Raw genomic sequence first — 20634 nt, 5'->3', positions numbered from 1 at the left:
TAATAAAAAACACCTGTGGTGTCAAAATGCTCACTACACCCCTTAAAAAAGCCTTGAGGGGAGTAGTTTTCAAACTGGGGTCACTTATGGGGGGGGGGGGTGTGTTTAACCTCGGAGCCCTGCAATTGTGGGCCAATGCTGTGAAAATAACAAAATGCTTTCGATGACCTTGTTGCAGGCTCGGGATGTCTCACTAGATGCAAGCAAATTGATTATTACTTGAACGACTGCGGACCACCGCAGCTCCCCATTGTTGGAGACGCCAGCTCGCGCGGCTTTCCCATCCTGGACTGTGTATTAAGGTGCGCGCGCTCGTCCCCGGTCTTAATGGGACCAGTGCTACTGTCCCGCACTGAACACATGATTACAGTATGGGACAGTTTGCCCGTAGCGAGGCAGGGACTCCTAGCGTCATAGATAACTATGATACTAGGAGCCCGTCCCCCTGCACTGTGTACAGTCCGGGAAAGACCGACGACATACGGACCGTATATCACTGACCGAACACGCTTGTGTGTGGGAGGCATTAAGCAGGAAAGTCATATAAAAATCTAGTCGCACTTCTGAGAACCATAGATTTCATCCCTGATATCACTCATTTTCCCAGCTGTCTCCTAACATACTGTACATGTCCTTTAAATTTTACACCTAATAAAAAACAACGTTTTATGTTTTTTTTCACGGCTTACTAATATAAGTCTTTACGAGAACATGAAGGGCAAATTCCTATAGTTGGGTTCCCTGACAGTCTGTACTTTTCTATAATAGGATTCCTGTGCTATACTGGTTCATTGAGGTTGTGTCATAGCCGTGAGTGAGACACACATTATCCATTTGCTGAAAGCAGACATGGTGTGTAAGGTGACAAATACTGAGTGACTGATCTTGTGACATCTCTTCTATGAAGGCGACATAAGTATTTGTCATCCAGAGAGGATTTTGCTCAGAAGTCAAATCTTACTGATTTTGCATTCATCTCCAGGTACGAGCCAACAAACGCTGCGTTCTTCAGAGATGTCCCCATCTCTCGAACCTTGAGAAAAACGCAGCAAAATCTGCACCATTTTCTTCAGTCAAAAACACAGGAAATGGTGCGCTTTTGCCGCAGCGGAAAGTCTGCTACTTTCAATGGAATTTCTGCAGAAATTCCATTACATGTGGACAAGCCCTTAAGGTATGGCCAACAACCCTGCCGTCACAATGTTTGACGCGGCTGTCTAATAGTCTGTTAATGGCGTGCTTTATTGCGGGTAAGGGCTCACGCACAGGACCGAGCAGTATTTACGGTCACAGGCGGGCCGCGGAGTGTCACCCGCATTTGCAGACCGTGCTCACAGTAAGAAGTATAGGAGCACGGTAACAGGGTGCATCTGTTTCTTACCTTTTATTTAGACAATGCATGTAATGATTTTTGATGTCATAACATATAGAACTAACAACTTCATACCACATACCCATATTATACCTCAGTAATTTTAGAAAGGCACAATTTAAAATTGAACTAAAAACGCATTTTGTAAGCACTGATATCTCGGTAAAAAATGCTCCTTACTTCGGGCGCTTCTGTGTAACGGATGCAGTAGTAGCGCCCGAGACATGGAGCATTTTTGTCCGAGATATCAGTGCTTACAAAATGCGTTTTTAGTTTAATTTTAAATTGTACCTTTTTTGTACATTTTTTTCCGAGAGATCAATGTTTGATGACCACGCCGAGGAAACTCCAGCACAGGAGGTATCCACCGTGGGTCTGCTCCAGAGGCTAGCACAGTGTACCGGAAACTATATCAGACGAGCAACAAAGTTAGGGCAGATTCAGACGAACGTTGCGTTTTTGCGCGCGCAAACAACGCTGCGTTTTGCGCGCGCAAAAACCACTTGACAGCTGCGTGTGTCATCCGTGTATGATGCGCGGCTGCGTGATTTTCGCGCAGCCGCCATCATAGAGATGAGGCTAGTCGACGCCCGTCACTGTCCAAGGTGCTGAAAGAGCTAACTGATCGGCAGTAACTCTTTCAGCACCCTCGACAGTGAATGCCGAACACAATATCGAGAAACCTGTTTAAAAAAAAAGAAAAAAGTTCGTACTTACCGAGAACTTCCCTCCCGGCCGTTGCCTTGGTGACGCGTCCTTGGTGACGCGCCTCTCTTGACATCGGGCCCCACCTCCCTGGGTGACGCGGCAGTCCATGTGACCGCTGCAGCCTGTGCTTGGCTTGTGATTGGCTGGAGCTGTCACTTGGACTGAATTGTCATCCCGGGAGGTCAGACTGGAGGAAGAAGTCGGGAGTTATCGGTAAGTCAGAACTTCGTTTTTTTTTTACAGGTTCATGTATATTGGGATCGGAAGTCACTGTCCATGGTGCTGAAACAGTTTAACTCTTTCAGCACCCTGGCACAGTGACTATCTCCTGACGTCGCGTACCGGAAATATTTTTGCCGGGTTCGGCCAAAACGAGTTCGGCCGAACCCTGTGAAGTTCGGTTCGGTTGTCCGGGTTCGCTCATCTCAAAGACACTCCGTTTGGATGTTTGGAAACAGAAAAGCACGTGGTGCTTTTCTGTTTACATTCATCCTTTTGACAGCTGGTGCGCTGTTTCAGTCGGTTCGCACGGAAGTGCTTCCGTGCGACCTGCGTGGTTTTCACGCACCCATTGACTTCAATGGGTGCGTGATGCGCGAAATACGCGGAGATATTGAACCTGTCGCGTTTTGTACGCAGCGAACAAACGCTGCGCAAAAATCACGCACTGTTTGAACTGCCCCATTGACTTCTATAGGGCTGTGCGTGGCGCGTGAAAAAAACGCGGCCTGCACGCACGAAAATCACGCTCGTGTGAATCCCCCCTTAGGGATCGTTTACACTAACGTGATATACGTCCATGCAACACGCGTGATTTTCACGCGTGTTGTACGGACCTATGTTAGTCTATGGGGCAGTGCAGACAGTCCGTGATTTTTGCGCAGCGCGAGTCTGCTGCGAAAAACTCACGTCATGTCCTATATTTGTGCGTTGTTCGCGCATCACGCACCCATTGAAGTCAATGGGAGCGCGAAAACCACGCGCATCACACGGAAGCACTTCCGTGGGACGAGCGTAATTCGCGCATCAGCTGCCAAACTATGAATGAAAAGAGAAAAGCACCACGTGCTTTTCTGTTTACAAACATCCAAACGGAGTGTCATAATGATGGCGGCTGCGCGAAAATCACGCAGCCGAGCGTCATACGGGGATGACACACGGAGCTGTTAAGTGCCTTTTGCGCACGCAAAATACCACGTTTTTTGCGTGCGCAAAACGCACAAGCTCGTGTAAACCCGGCCTTAAGTTGTGCTGTTGATCCTGCACATCTATACCAGGTGAGTCGATTACAACTCAAATACTGACAAAAGATACTGCTAGCATATACAGTATAACCCTAGAGGAGCGCCATTTCTCTTATTGTTTTTTATCCCAAGCATTTTGTAAGCACGAAATTCAGGAATAGGAGCCACAAAATATTGTTCATTGACACCAAATAGTAAAATTTCATAATTTGCTACAAGCCTGCATTTAGTCACATGCTCTCCTTTGTCAAGTTCTGACCTTTTTAATCATTTTCTAGTTACATTAAAATGCTGGGTGACAAACAAGACTTTTACCATTAGGGTATGTTCACATGGCAAACGAAAAACAGAGTTGTTTTCAAGGAAAAAAAGCCTCTGATTTTCAGCCGTTTTTTTTATCACTTGATGCATTTTTTACGGCCGTTTTTGGAGCTCTTTCTCTATTGAGACAATGAAAAATGGCTCCAAAAAACGGCTCAAAAAGTGACATGCACTTTTTTACGGAGCTTTCTTTTACGCGCCGTTTTTACGAAACGCCCCGTGGGAACGAAACAGTTTTTTCCATTGAAATCAATGGGCAGATGTTTGGTGGCGTTGAGCCTCTGTATTTTTAGCAGTTTTTCCGAGACGTTTACGGCTCGAAAAACGGCTGAAAATAAGCCGTGTGAACATAACCCAAGTTGGAGATGTAAGGGTGTCACCCAGATTTCCCCAAATCTTAAGCATTCATTAAAGTCATCAAGGCCGTGTACACCAAGAAAGGTAGAGATGTGCTGCAAAATAAGGAGCCAAAGATATCTGGGTAGCAAATGCTACAGAGGCGAGTGGTGGCTGGGAAAAGTCTAAAGTATGTAAAAAACGACAAAAACCATGTATTATAAACGTATCATTTATCGAGTGTGAGACATTTCATGGTCAAACAGATCTGGGTTGGTAACAGACGGGCAGCGTCAGGTCCAGTTATCGGTCTCAGGAGCAGAAAAAAACGGAATCCAATTAACTTATTATAGGTTCCGTCTGGTTACGGCATGGTGTCCGTTGTTTTACCGATAACAACAGTGCAGCATGCTGTGCAGTTTTTTTCCTGGCAAATTTAATGGAATCTGAAAAGAATCCACGGGATATGCTTTTAATGTCCGAGAGATGCAGGTCCCACCTATCTTTACAATGGGGCCCTCTGACACCCATCCCACCTTCTACTGCTGAGATATAGAAACAACGTAAATCTGTATCACTTCTATGCCCCTTTCAGTGCCCCGTTCCAGAGGTAGGACCCACATCTATCGGCCATTTATGGCATGTCCTGACCTCTGTCCTACCTTCTGCCACAGTTTCTGGACTCCGGCCACTGGCTAACGTGGTGGCTGGGTTTTCCGGAAACTGCCTAATGCATGTTGCTATGCTTTTTCCAGAACTTCCATAAAAGTTATGGAAACAGCACAGCACAGCGAGCTACGCTATTTCCTGCACTCGGGAGCTACTCAGGGCCCCATTCTAGAGATAGACGCAAGACCCTTTTCTTGGACCCGCAACCTTTCAGACATTTATGGCATATCCTGTGTACGTGGCATAAATGTCCGTGATGGGAGTAACCCTTTAATGGTGGCCCAGCGCACTGACAGAGGTTGCTTACCGAGTTCTGACAGCCATGATTGGAAAAACAAGTATCGATCTGCCATTTCCAGATAATGCCAGGTTAAGCAATATTCAGTAAATATGTCCACATGTCGAGTTAAGAACCAGTTGTCATTTCCAATTACTGTACTTGCAATTACTAAATATATTGAAATGATTGAAATAAATCTGTTAAAACCGATCTGTATGATAACGTGTTGTCCGGACGAAGTAATAATCAGAATTGCTGCAATGATTATATACACATTCTCCTGGTAATTTTCTGCTTTGATGGATTGCATGACCTAGAATTATATTTCTGGTATGTGGAAACCAATGCACCACTATAAACACCATATAAACTATACAGCTCAGGCACGTTACAGCCCAAGAGGTTTTAGCATTGGCAAAGGTTTCGGTTACATGAGGACTCTTCACTAATACGGAAGATCTAGCACAGAGAATGCTCCATTCACCTGTCACATTTACACCTACACTTCAAATATATGCATTGGCAGATCTGCATTGTTAATTAGGTTAGCGCTATATGAGTCGCATTTCGATAAAATAGTACCCCTTGTGTATTTCCTTCAATGGAAAAAGTTACAGGGTAAAAGGGTCACCCATGGATGTAAAACCAGGACTTGCAGAAGGCAGAGAAAAGGGCTTCAATGCGTGGTTGAAAGCAGGGGCCTTACTATAAAGGAGTGCATAAGTTATAGCTGCAGCTAGGTCCTGAAGGGACCCAAGGGCCAATCTGATATATAAGGCAATAATTGTTTATTCTCTGTACTGGGACATCATTGTTTATTTTTGCTGTACCGTGACATCACTGTGCGCATTTGCTTTTAGCTTTATTCGTGTGTTTAATAAATAAGTCAAAGGAAAAGGTTATTGCACAGTGAAGTGACAGAAAAGGGATAAAGTCATAGAACAGGAATAATAAACAGTGATGTCACAACACAATAAATGAACCATAATACTACAACATGCACGGTCATGTCACATTGTAGAGGTAATGAACACCGTGATGTCATTGTACAAGGACAATTAATGCAGTATTATGTTTGTGGTGAGATCATTGTGTCTACTATCCAGGTTTCATGACATAACTGAATTATTCCTGTGCAGTGACATCACTACATGCATTTTCAGAGGTGTAAGTACAGGAGGTGCAGAGGTTGCAGTTGCACTTGGGAACTGTTGCCTCAGATGGTCAAAAGTTTTTCCTCTTCCACCAGGAGTGGATAGGGACCTTAAAGAGGCTCTGTCACCAGATTTTGCAGCCCCTATCTGCTATTGCAGCAGATAGGCGCTGCAATGTAGATTACAGTAACGTTTTTATTTTTAAAAAACGAGCATTTTTGGCCAAGTTATGACCATTTTCGTATTTATGCAAATGAGGCTTGCAAAAGTACAACTGGGCGTGTTGAAAAGTAAAAGTACAACTGGGCGTGTATTATGTGCGTACATCGGGGCGTGTTTACTACTATTACTAGCTGGGCGTTGTGTATAGAAGTATCATCCACTTCTCTTCACAACGCCCAGCTTCTGGCAGTGCAGCACTGTGACGTCACTCACAGGTCCTGCATCGTGTCGGCACCAGTGGCTACACTTGATTCTGCAGCAGCATCAGCATTTGCAGGTAAGTAGCTACATCGACTTACCTGCAAACGCTGATGCTGCTGCAGAATCATCTGTAGCCTCTGGTGCCGACACGATGCAGGACCTGTGAGTGACGTCACAGTGCTGCACTGCCAGAAGCTGGGCGTTGTGAAGAGAAGTGGATGACACTTCTATACACAACGCCCAGCTAGTAAAAGTAGTAAACACGCCCCGATGTACGCACATAATACACGCCCAGTTGTACTTTTACTTTTCAACACGCCCAGTTGTACTTTTGCAAGCCTCATTTGCATAAATACGAAAATGGTCATAACTTGGCCAAAAATGCTCGTTTTTAAAAAATAAAAACGTTACTGTAATCTACATTGCAGCGCCGATCTGCTGCAATAGCAGATAGGGGTTGCAAAATCTGGTGACAGAGCCTCTTTAAAGAGGTCCGGGGGAAAAAAATTGAGAAGTGGCCTCATGTTGTGGGTGGGTCTAAATAGGCAGCAGGTGGGGCTAATACAAGTAGTCGGGGTCATCAAACCTTTGTTGGTTTAATGCAGCAAATTGCCAGTAAAGGACTACTTTATAGAGATGTCAACCATGCAATAAAAAAGTCTTCGTTGTTGACGTGTCACCGTCCTGGAATTTCTATCTCACTGTACTATGTGGCAATACCCAGAGAGCTAACAACAGCATAAGAAACAGTAGAAATATCATAAGTGGAGAGCGCAGAGGGGGCCAGAGTCCAGCTGGTGTATTCAAATGGGATTAGTAACATCATAATTTTAGGTGTAACGACCTTCTTTGCCCCTGCTGTCAATCACTTCTGGTATAAGAGGCCAGGGCCGTCCTTAGGGGTGTGCAAGCGCACAGAGCGCTACCCCCTCTAAGCATGTAGGGGGCGGCCACTGGGCTCTGCCTCTACTGTGCTCTGTTCCACACACGGCGTAAATAAGAGCCGAGGAGCAGAGGAGGAAGCTCCGCCCACAGCCTGTCCTTCACGAAGCCTGTGGTCCTGTCAGCATGGAGAGATAGTGAGTGTCTGTGTGTCTCTGTGTGTGCGTGTGTGAGTGTATACACAGTATGCGTCTCTGTGTTTGTATGTATATATGTTACAGTGTGTGTGTGTGTGTGTGTGTCTCTGTGCATACAGTATGTGTCTATGTTTGTATGTGTATATGTTAGTGCGTGTGTGTTGTAGTGGGTATACAGTATGTGTATATGTTACAGTGTGTGTGTGTGTGTGTGTGTACAGAGTGTGTGTCTCTGTTTGTATGTGTGTATGTTACTGTGTGTGTGTGTGTGTGTGTGTGTGTGTGTGTGTGTGTGTGTGGTGGGTATACAGTATGTGTTTGTATGTGTATATGTTACAGTGTGTGTCTGCATGTGTTTAGGTCTCTTTGTAAAAGTGTGTGTTCAATATTAAAGTAGAACAGATAAAATGCAGATATCTGTGCTGCTTCCTATATACCCTGCTGCCCCTTATATAACCTGCTGTCCCTTATATAACCTGCTGCCCCTTATGTATATATATATATATATATATATATATATAAGGCTCAAAAAGATAGTAGGAGCAGCACAGTGTGAATACCAAAATCGGCTGGTGCTAGCTTCAATAAAAGGAGGGACGCACTCCTCATGAATGTACAAAAAATAGAGACCAGAAGCAGCACTCAAAATAGCAAAAAATGTGAATTTATTTACCCAACAAAGCTTTGTTGGGTAAATAAATTCACATTTTTTGCTATTTTGAGTGCTGCTTCTGGTCTCTATTTTTTATATATATATATATATATATATATATATATATATATATATATATATAGTTACATAGTTAGTACGGCTGAAAAAAGACACATGTCCATCAAGTTCAACCAAGGGAAGGGAAAAGGGAAGGAAAAATTTCTACACATAGGAGTTAATATTTTTTTGTTCTAGGAAATTATCTAACCCTTTTTTAAAGCCATCTACTGTCCCTGCTGTGACCAGCTCCTGCGGTGACTATTCCATAGATTCACAGTTCTCACTGTAAAGAAGCCTTGTCGCCTCTGCAGCTTGAACCTTTTTTTCTCCAGACGGAGGGAGTGCCCCCTTGTTTTTTGAGGGGGTTTTACAAGGAACAGGATTTCACCATATTTTTTGTATGTGCCATTAATATATTTATATAAGTTAATCATGTCCCCCCTTAGTCGTCTTTTTTCAAGGCTAAATAGGTTTAATTCTTTCAATCTTTCCTCATAACTTAAATTCTCCATGCCCCTAATTAGCTTCGTTGCTCTTCTTTGTATTTTTTCCAACTCCAGGGCATCCTTTCTATGAACTGGAGCCCAGAACTGGACTGCATATTCTAGATGAGGCCTCACTAATGCTTTGTAAAGTGGCATTATTACATCCCTGTCCCGCGAGTCCATGCCTCTTTTAATACACCACAATATCCTGCTGGCCTTTGAAGCAGCTGATTGACATTGCATGCTGTTATTGAGTTTATGATTTACAAGTACACCCAGATCCTTCTCAACAAGTGACTCCCCCAGTGTAGCTCCCCCTAGGACATATGATGCATGCAGGTTGTTGGTACCCAGATGCATAACTTTACATTTATCTACATTAAACTTCATCTGCCAAGTGGACGCCCAAACACTTAGTTTGTTTAAATCTGCCTGTAATTCATGAACATCTTCCATATTCTGAACTATATTACATAGTAATATATGCGTGTGTAATATATGCGTGTGTGTTTGTGTTTATATGGGTCTGTGGGTATAGTTATCATGTACTCATGGAGTTATCACTGTGTTATCTGTGGTGTTACATAGGACTGTAGGTAACATCTACATTATCTGTACTCAGTTATTACTGTGTGTTATCTGTGGTGTTACATGGGGCTGCACATGAAATCTATGACATTATCTGTACTGGGTATATATGGGTCGGTTTGTGAATGTGTCTTTATGCTTGTATATATGTGCCTTTTATGTATGTGTGTGTGTGTGTGTGTGTGTGTGTGTGTGTGTGTGTGTGTGTGTGTGTGTCTATATATTCTCCTGTATGTATATATTCCGGAATGTGTGTATGTATATTTGCCTGTATGTCTAAATATCTCTCTTTATGTATGTACAGCATATATGTTCCAGCGTGTCTGCATATGTGGTTAATTTTTGGTTTGTGTAGGGGGCGGCAATAGAGAGTCCCGCACAGGGCGCCATCTAACCTAAGGATGGTCCTGTCAGAGACCACACGGTTTAAATGAGTAATAGACAGTAAATAATGTGGTCCAAGTCTAAATTTAAAATAAGAGGTGCCAATGTGAATAGTTAAAAAATAATTTAATACATACTTGCACTCTCTTTAAACAGATTATCGAGTCATATGTAAATTAACCTTAAAGTGGTTGTCCAACAATTTTGCAGGTTTCAGTGCTGCAATTTCCCAGCATTCCCTCTTGGCTCAAACTATATACAGAGATCTTTCTGGTGCTTTATATTCTAAAATATTTAGTGTTTACACCAAAGGATATACAGTGCTCTAGGAAAACACAAAACGGTCCTGCTGCATTAAAAGGCTTATCCCACCAAAACATTTTTCACCTATCTACAAGATGAATGTTTAATCACAGGAGGCCCAGATGCTGGGAGCCCCACCTTTGTGCCAGATTAAAAGGGTTATCCCACCAAAACAACTTCTGACTATCCACAACTTGTAAGTATACAATGAAAAAAATTTAAGGGGATTCCACTGATCCTCCTGAGTGCAGAGTAGAGAAAAGTCGGGCAAGCTCCTTCAGCGCCGGTCAGTGGGATTCCCCCCCTTTTTTCATTATATACTTACAAGTTGTGAAGCGGAACCCTACGGGTCACCGGAACAATCCCAGGCTGCAGGCCTCCCTTAATTACACCATCTACAAGGACGTTGTGCTCCCAGCATAACGCCACCAGGTGAGCACCGCTCTTATTTTCACGTCGTATTTAAATTATCTTGGGATGATGCACCATGTGCGCCATTGTACCTTTTTTCTTACTCTACAGCTATCCACAACTTATCACCTATCCATGGGGTACAGATACAAAGATCATTACATAAATACTGTATCAGAACCAAGGTCAGTCCATACATAAAGGTACCAGAACTAAGCTTAAAGAGAACCTGTCACCTCCCCAAATATGTGCAGCATGTTAGGCTTCACAAACCCTGTCTCACGTAAAATTATTTTTAGAACTCCCTCCGTTACTTACAACTCGGTGCCGTTATATTTGGCGCCAGATATGTAAATAAGCCCCTGAACGGTCAATGGGTCGTTTCTAACTAACTAAAAGGCAAGGGGGCGTGATGTCTCCGCTCTGACACTGTCCAATCGGCTGCGGACAGTGTGAGGGTGGCTGGTGCTCTGTTCCCTCCCGCGAGAACACACACAGACTTGGTGGTTGTGCTGCAGATAGTGTGGGCGTGCACAAGTGCGCGCACGGCCGTTCACATCGACAGATGTAAGTAGATCTCCTACTTGTCTCCTTCTTCTCGTCGCCTCTGCTTCTCCTCCTCCTCGTCGTCGCCTCTGCTTCTCCTCCTCCTCGTCGTCGCCTCCGCTTCTCCTCCTCCTCGTCGTCGCCTCCGCTTCTCCTCCTCGTCGTCGCCTCCGCTTCTCCTCCTCGTCGTCGCCTCCGCTTCTCCTCCTCGTCGTCGCCTCCGCTTCTCCTCCTCGTCGTCGCCTCCGCTTCTCCTCCTCGTCGTCGCCTCCGCTTCTCCTCCTCGTCGTCGTCGTCTGCTTCTCCTCCTCGTCGTCTGCTTCTCCTCCTCGTCGTCTGCTTCTCCTCCTCGTCGTCTGCTTCTCCTCCTCGTCGTCTGCTTCTCCTCCTCGTCGTCTGCTTCTCCTCCTCGTCGTCTGCTTCTCCTCCTCGTCGTCGTCGTCTGCTTCTCCTCCTCGTCGTCTGCTTCTCCTCCTCCTCGTCTGCTTCTCCTCCTCGTCGTCGTCTGCTTCTCCTCCTCGTCGTCGTCTGCTTCTCCTCCTCGTCGTCGTCTGCTTCTCCTCCTCGTCGTCTGCTTCTCCTCCTCGTCGTCTGCTGCTTCTCCTCCTCGTCGTCGTCTGCTTCTCCTCCTCGTCGTCGTCTGCTTCTCCTCCTCGTCGTCGTCTGCTTCTCCTCCTCGTCGTCGTCTGCTTCTCCTCCTCGTCGTCGTCTGCTTCTCCTCCTCGTCGTCGTCTGCTTCTCCTCCTCGTCGTCGTCTGCTTCTCCTCCTCGTCGTCTCTTCTTGTTCCGTGGGAGTGGTGACGTCGATGTGCGAGCGAACGGCCGTGCGCGCGCACGCTATCTGCAGCACAAACATCAAGTCTGTGTGTGTTCTCGCAGGAGGGAACACAGCGCAAGCCGCCCTGACACAGTCCGCAGCGGATTGGACAGTGTCAGAGCGGAGACATCACGCCCTCTTGCCTTTTAGTTAGTTAGAAACGCCCCATTGACAGTTCAGGGGCTTATTTACATATCGGCACCAAATATAACGGCACCGATATGTAAATAACGGAGGGAGTTAGAATTTTTTTTTTACGTGAGGCAGGGTTTGTGAAGCCTTTCCTATAACATGCTGCACCCAGCTGCACGTTTGGGGAGGTGAAATTCATAAATACAGTACCAGAACTAAGTCCAGTACATAAATACTGTATCAGTTCAAAGCAGAATAAATACAGAAACAGAACTAAGCCCAGTTAATAAATATGCTACCAGAACCACGTTCAGGACATAAATACTATATCAGAACGAAGCTTTGTTCCTAAAAACTGTACCAATATTAAGCTCCGTTTACAAATACGGTACCAGAACTAAACACATTTAATACAAATGGCACCAGAACAAAGATCAGTAGAGAGATGAAACCTCTGCTTTGTTAAACTCATAGTTTGTATCACGTGAAACTGCAGCTCCCAGTATGGCTTGAAAAATGGGGAGGGTAAGATGAGGGTCGCTGTATTTTACAAATAAAAACAGTACCACCCATCATCACTGCAGACCCTTTGAGTGAATCCAGTACTTATTCAACGTAGTGAGAGCCAGAATAAACAACATTCAGTGACTCACAGGTGACATCTATTTTGTTTGAAATCCACCTCTTTTCTTCTCCATCTGGCCCAGACTGCTGTGATGACTTCTCCTGCTACCACTAATTTCTGGAGTTTTTGCTGCTCAGAAGTCTTTGGCCTTCATCATCTTTGTGCTTTCTAACAACAAAAAGTCAGCATCCTTCTGCCGCTTTATCAATGTCACTGCCTTATATAGAGGGGCCTGCTGCCCCCTAATACCGAGGCTGCTGCTGCTTCAGTATTGTTGCTGCTACTAACCTCAATACTTAGTCATGCCGCTAATTTGGAAATAGTAGTCCCATAGCGCACCCTAAATTAATTTCACACATATAAGTGGCCCTAAAAATAGTTCTATACATACTGTGTCCACTAAAACAAAACCACACATATTAAGTGCCCTTGAACCTCACCTTTTCCTGTTTCCATGATGTCATCACATGTCTAAAAAAGGTCTGTCGCCACGGACTGGGCTTCCTTATACTTGCTGCAACTACATTTAATCAATTGTGTCTGCATCCTGAGGACACAGATACAATTGAACCTAGGCCGGTTGGAGTCCTACTTCTTTGCGATCCTGAAATAAGGCGGTTATTTCAAGAACTCATTTGACAGCACCAGGAAGAATTGCGTGAATCCTGCCCCTGCACAAATAGATCTAACTAGAAAGTGCTGGTACCACATACACAAACAGCCACATGGCTAGAAAATGCAGGATGGGGGTGCGGGGGGCATCAAATACTAGACCAGACCCCCTAAATTAATTCAGACTCCAAACTCCATAAACTAATTCAGACCAGATCCCTAAAAGAGTTATCCCAAGATTGACATCACATATCCACAGGATAGGCGTTAAATGTATGATCGTTGGGAACCCTATAGATCGCTAGAACAGTCCTGAGCCTTCCGTTCCTCCTTACTGCATGACCGCGGTGAATACGCAATAAATGTTTACGTTGGGAATACCTCTTTAAGGGTGTTAATGATTAAAAAATTATGAACTTTGACACATTAAGCAGATTTCTCACTTCTAGTTGTGGGATAGATAAGCAAAAACACGTGTTAACATTTATTATTATACTAAAGCCAAATATAAATAGCAAAACAGCTTTTTTTGTTTTGTTCGTCCACATATTGACGGAAATTAGATGCAATAAATGTACTACAAAAAAACGTACCTTCCAGGCGTCTAACAGTTTAAAAAAGCTGTGCTTAACATATGAAAAAAAAAAGGCAGGAAGCCACATGGCCAAGGGTCACAGCAGGCATACATGGGCTTATGTCGGGGCCAATTGGGTTTAAGGGGCCTATTGCAATCTATTTAAGCATTCTCTATACTGGTCAAGCTGAAGGTTGGGCAGTCAGGGGCTTACTCCTCAAGAGCTCACATACAAGCGGAAGCAGCCTTGGAAAGCACGGTTACAGGTGTATCAAATGCTAGGTACAACATTGAAACCATTTATTTATTGCCAAAATGCATCTAAAATGAGAAATGAAGCAACTTTACAAATAGGCATCTTCATGGGAACAGACGAAAAATACACTAGGGCTGTTCTACCAAGACTGGTGTTTCATACTTCCGGTGGATTAATATGTGATGGATTTAATAGGTGCACGGTCTCTAAATAAATATCTTACTGCTGGTCATGCGCCACAATTGTCGTATAAAGGTCTTAACGGCGAGCAGCGTTGGGACGTTACATGTGAAGCAGGCACACAGTACACAATGTCCAGCGTCAGAACATTGTGTGCCGCGTCGCATCTAAGGCCCTGCCTGTCCCGTTACACCCCCTGACCAGAGTGAAAACGACACCAGCTAGGAATTAGGGTTGATTTCCTCTATAATTCACGCCAGTTCCTGGCATAAAATATACTTTTACAGAAGTCACAGTTTTTACAGATATCTGGCGTAGAAAAGTTGATCAGTTTCCCTCACTGTGTAGCCTGATCCGACAGTCATACTCCCATCCATCCTGAACTTCTTCTTAATATACATGGGTTAAAAAAAGTAAGGGACAGATGGAAGGGAAAAGGACTGCAGGATCAGACTGCAAAGTGTTTGTTTGAAGTCTGTTACCATGGAGATGCATAGACCTGCATAGGAGCTGTAGACACAAAATTATAGTATAATTTTATTAAAACTATTTGCAACATTGCTACATTTTTCATTAGGAATCAGACAGAAAAACCTCAGTATAAAATCTTAGACATAGGGAGATAGTTCATGTTCTGTAGCGGACAATAGTGTGTCAGTCTATTATGAGGCTCAGTGGCCAGAGTGAAAACTGCAAGAGTTAGGGATTTATTTTGCAATATAAATAATGGCATAGAAAATGTAAAAAAAAAAAAAAAAAAAAAAGGCCAACAATTCTTAAATAATATGTTGAGCATAAAAACTTGATTTAAACCGTAATCATTTTCTGGTGACACATTCCCTTTAACTCCTTAGTGGCCACCTATACGTCTTTTCACGGCAGCCTAGTCTAAGCCCTGCATGGGTGTCCCGTGCAGGCTGGATCGGGTGCTTCAGCTGTCTGATGACAGACGGGCTCCTGCTCTAACGGTAGCGATCAAAGTTTCCTTCGATCGCAGCCGTTTTACCCCTTAAATGCTGCGGTAAATAGCAACCACAGCATTTAAATGGTTTACAGAGGGAGGGGGCTCCCTCGGTCACCCATCGGCGGCCCACAAATGCGATTGCGGACCTCCGATGGGGTAACATGGCAACTCAGGGCATAACAGCGAGTTTTACACTGACAGTGACAGGCAATAATGCTTTGGTATACTAAGTATACCATAGCATTATATCTGCGATCAAAAGATCAGAGTGAAGTCCCCTAGTGGGACTGAAAAAATAAGAAATGCTAAATAAAAATTATTAACAAAGATTACAGTAAAAATAAAAAATTAATTCCATTAAAAAGTGATTTTATTTAGTAAAAGTGTAAAGAAGAAATAAAAATACACAAATATGGTATTACTGCATATCGTAAAATGACCCAAACAATAACCTTAACATGTAATTTAAACCGCAAGGTGAACACCGAAAAAAAACAAAAAACAATGGCGGAATTGCTTTTTCCATTGCTCTCCAAAAAAAAGTGTTAAAAGTTAACAAGTCCCATGTTCCCCAAAAAAAGTATCAATAAAAACTACGTCTCGTCCAGCAAAAAACAAGCCCTCATATCGCTACATTGACAGAAAAAATAAAAAAGTTATGACAAATAATTTTATTTCAAAAAAGTTTTTATTGTGCAGAAGTAAAAAAAAAAAACTCTACATATCTGGTATTGTCATAATCGTACTGACCCATAGAATAAAGGTAACATGTCATGTCCCACTATGTACGGCGTCAATTTAAAATGCATAGAACAAAAAGTACCCCAAAACAGTGCCATTAAAAAAATACAACTAAGGCCTCATGCACACGAACGTAAAAACGCCCGTAATTACGGGCCCATAGACTTCTATTGGCCACGGGTACCTCCCCGTATGGTTACGGGAAGGTGCCCGTGCTGCTGAAAAATATAGAACATGTCCTATTTCAGGCCGTAATTACGGCACGGGCAGGCCCATAGAAGTCTATGGGGCTCCCGTAATTACGGGTGGCTACGTGTGCACCCGTAATTACGGGAGCGTTGCTAGGCGACGTCAGTCACTGTCCAGGGTGCTGAAAGAGTTAACTGATCGGCAGTAACTCTTTCAGCACCCGGGACAGTGACTACCGCTGGAGTTAATAGTATTAAAAGTTAACTTACCCAGAACTCTTCTTATTCTTCTTCTTCTTCCTCCAGTCCGGCCTCCTGGAATTACGTTTCATCCCATGTGACCGCTACAGCCAATCACAGGCTGCAACGGTCACATGGACTGCCGCGTCATCGGCAGGTCGGACTGGATGTCAAAAGAGGGACGCGTCACCAAGACAACGGCCGGGGTAAGTATGAACTTTTTTTTTACTTTCAAACGCTGCGGAAACTCTGCCCGAAAGGGCTGCCCCTTCTCTCTATCCTGATCGAGAGAAGGGGCTGCCGATTAGTGCAGAGAAAACGGGTCCGTAAATACAGGTGGAATACGGGTCGAATACCGTGACAATGGACCCGTATTTACGCCAGTATTTACGGGAGGAAAAAAAATACGTTTGTGTGCATGGGGCCTAATTCTGCAAAATAACAAGTCCTCATACAGCTATGTCGCCAGAAAAATAAAAAAGTTATGGCTCTTTGAATGCGACGATGGAAAAAACGAAAAAAAAATAGCTTTGTCATTAAGGCCTAAAATAGGCTGGTCACTAAGGGGTTAAAAAGGTCCTGACACCTCTCATAACATGTCTGTTTTAATAAATATTTGTATTTCTCATAAAATCACAATTCTGGGGCATCTTTTCTTAGAACTTTGTGTAGAAATGTATGACTAAACTGACAACTCGGTGTTAACATTCCCCTTGTGTCCCTACACAGTTTGGTACTGTCAGGACTGATCGGAAATTGCCCTCCTGTGTATGGACAACCACCAACTGGTAAAACCCTGTTGTAAACGGATTCACAAATTTGTAAGAGGAATAACAGAGGAACGGTACAGTGTAGAATTCTTAGAAAAGTTGCTCCAGAATTGCTATTATAGGGGGTGGGGGGGGGGGGGGGGTACAATTATTCGCTAAAACAGACGACATGTCAGAAGAGCTGACAAGTCCTCTCGAAGGCCCCGTTCACACCACATTTTTGTTTACCCTGTACGTCGGAAAAGCAATTAACGTAAACGTTAAGCGTGTCCATGAAGCTACATTGTCAGATGGAGGCCAAAAGAGCACCCTGTCTGGTTGGTACATGTCAGCATACGGAAAAAATAAGTTATGGAATAATATAGTCGACTATTCAATCCCGCAGAGTCCAGTAAAAAATAAAAAATAAAAAAAATATACGTTTTTTTTTTTTTTAAATGGTAGCTTATAGAGGACCGATGCTGCTGGCATCCGTTAAATATTCACGTCATGGACTTTTCAATAGATTTTCAGGACATAGCCATTACACAAATACCATAATAGCCTTTACGGATCCATCAAATCGATCACAGTGGCATCCCTCACCCATGGGCTAGAATGTTATCCATTTAACGGATACGTCATGAAAAGTGTCACGAGAATTTATGACATTTGTTAAACGGATATCGTCATAGTCTATGGGTGACGGATACCCCTTCTAGGCATTCACCACATCCTACGCTTAATGTATACTTATAATGTTACTATCAAACTCTCTACTGTAACAAGTGGAGATGTTACAATAATGCAGCACAGAATATCAGAAGTCTTATGTACAATAGACTGCTGTTTATGTGAATGGACTGTAGGCCACAGACTGCCATAAAACAACCTGTAGTCTGTTGACAGGTTTCCAGGAAACACGTGGAGTATTTCAATTTGCTTGTTTTTCCTGCTGTAATCGGCAACTTATAGAAAGAGCAATTCCGCTAACACTATACAGTGCTAGCAGAGGCGAAACGCGAAGCTTCGGGGCCTCAGTGCAAATCTTCCCAGGCTTCTGGGCCCCGGACCTACCATGTATAATACTGGAGCCTTCTTATGTGGCAGAGGGGTTTTCATCAGGGGCGACTACAACCTTTGCACCCCCTTGAGCTACGCACCTTAGTATCCGCAAATTCATATTCACGCTATACAAAGCCGCAATCTATAGAATTCAGCAACACATTTGTGACACTTTGGTGTCAATCTCCAATACTTAGGCTAACTTTTATATCTACGATCAACTTCTGCTGGAATACACAGAAAAGCAGAACATCACATGCAGCAATAAAAGAGTTAAAGAGCCCCCTCATTCCTCATAACCATTACATCAAGCCCTCAGTGTATACAGACAACCAAAATCTCATGAATGGTGTTGGAATAGAATTCAGAAATTTGTAACATTTACAGTGTGGAAAACCCCTTTCAGTGTCAACGTAGGAAACACGCAGATAGATGTAGCGCAGCCCTCCCACGTAAAGCGTGTAGTGAGTGACAGCAACTGCACTTCTTCACGGCACAGGTGAAAATGAGCAGCCTCTCTCCACCCCGCCATGCCAACGTAATCATGGGTCCTTTATGGCAATACGGACATCTTACGTAACAGCTGTCAGGATAATAAAACGTCGCTGTATGATGAGCCTGCCCATTGTGATGCCCCTGGCAGCAGAGAAACAACAGCATAGACTGATTTGTGCTGCCTGCTAAGTCAGTGCGGGTTCAGCGAGCTCAAAACATTACAACCTGCGTCAGCACCGCGCAGATACAATTGCAATGTACTATTTATCAAGCAGTGTCTATACAGCGGACAATTATATACGGCATATATACAAGTTACACTCCCACTTTCTGCGTCCATTCGAACGTGTGCATCACCGGGGAGCCAGCGTCCAAGGCGAATGTCAGCCCAGCAGTTTGTTATGAAACATGAGCAGAAACGGGGAGGGGGGAGCATGTTCATCCTTGCAGACAGAGCGTGAACTTGTCCTGTGCGCCGGAATGTCACGTAGCAGAACTTGGTGGAAGAATACGGGGTTAAAAGCATCCGTAAACTTACCAGAATCCGTAGTACAGGCAGAAAGTGTGCCGCGAATCATGGTGTTTCCTCATTAGAGCCTGCAGCACACGGCGGGTTCATGCTGCTGGGCTGGATCTGTGCGACTTCTTGGTGGGCGTGCTCTGCATTAAAGATACAGGGACTGTTTATCACAATCCTGAGCGAGGACGAGCTCCGGCGCATCAAGAACTTCTCCCTGAGACACTTCAGGTCCAGCTTTGGGGAACACTCGTCACAATGTATTAGGGAATTACTTATATATAACCTGTCTAATGAAATGTATGGAAAATTCCGCCGGAAACACGCCTTCGCAAAATTGTGTTGCATTTTTCTTTTTTTTTCACTATAATTTATATTGAGAGCAAATGGGTTTTACAATCAAACAAATGAGCTAATAAAGAGCCTGAGGCCGGATTCACACGAGCGGGTACGGTCCGTGATATATGGTCCATATGTCGGTCGCATTTCCCGGACCGAACACACTGCAGGGAGCCGGGCTCCTAGCATCGTAATTATCTATGATGCTAGGAGTCCCTGCCTCTCCGTGGAACGACTGTCCCGTACTGAAAACATGTTTACAGTACGGGACTGTTTTCCCGGAGCGAGGCTGGGACTCCCAGCTCGTGTGTGGGAGGCCTAAGGCGAAAGACACTTCACGACCGTAATGTTTTTTTCACTGTCCGCAAATACAGATGCACATCTGTAGCTGTCTGCCATTGTGGAAGCGCCCATAGACTTCTATGGGCGAGCCCATGCCGCAATTGCGGACAAGAATAGGACATGTTCTATATTTTGCCGATCATTTCTACGGTCCGGACACCCATTCTTATATATACAGAAGGGTGTCCGTGACCTATGGAAATGAATGGGTCCCATCCGTATTTACGGATTCCGTGTACATGGGGCCTAATAGAAGATGTCCTATCCTTGTCCTTTTTGCGTGCCACCATAACGGACAGCATATGGAAGCCATCCCTGTGCTGTCTGTATTTTGGGGATATGTTGCTAGGAAACGTGCTTACTTTACGTTCATACGAAATGGTTGCCGAAACGACTCAAAGGCATTACGGACCCTAATACAGACATTAGAATCCGTTATTTGTGGCCCAATCAACCGCAGCGGTCGTGTGGATGAGGCCTAAACGACAGTTGCAATTGTTCAAAATGACCACAGCATCTAGCAATGAGAAAAAATAATACTAAAAGAAATCAGCAGACCGGATTATGTAGAAAATATGATCAGGCATAATTTAAGTCAAATCTTGTATATTAGGTAATATATCAAGAAGAGGCGAAGGGCTATTCCACCCAAGAAATTTTGTTGCAATTTTCACCAAGAGTTTCACCCCCCTCATTGAAAAGGGCGAAATCTGTAGTGAAAACACGCAGCATAAATTGACATGCTAGGAATTAAAAAATTTGCCGCGCAGACCAATTGCTGTG

General features: G+C 44.0%; 1 protein-coding gene across 3 annotated transcripts in view; it reads right to left on the bottom strand.

Annotated features, from left to right (window-relative positions):
- PCGF5 (polycomb group ring finger 5) overlaps positions 1-19304 on the bottom strand; it is a 63544-nt gene extending 44240 nt beyond the window's left edge. For all 3 annotated transcript variants that reach the window (XM_075841221.1, XM_075841225.1, XM_075841222.1), the window contains exon 1: positions 19192-19304. The gene's annotated coding sequence lies outside the window, so the exon portion shown is untranslated. The remainder of the gene's footprint in view (positions 1-19191) is intronic.
- Between the last annotated feature and the right edge of the window lie 1330 nt (positions 19305-20634).

This window comes from Rhinoderma darwinii, chromosome 11 (genome assembly GCF_050947455.1).
Source record: "Rhinoderma darwinii isolate aRhiDar2 chromosome 11, aRhiDar2.hap1, whole genome shotgun sequence".
Lineage (NCBI taxonomy): Eukaryota > Metazoa > Chordata > Amphibia > Anura > Rhinodermatidae > Rhinoderma > Rhinoderma darwinii.
The sequence above is the reverse complement of the archived record's forward strand: the minus strand, read 5'-3'. Positions and strand labels throughout refer to the sequence as shown.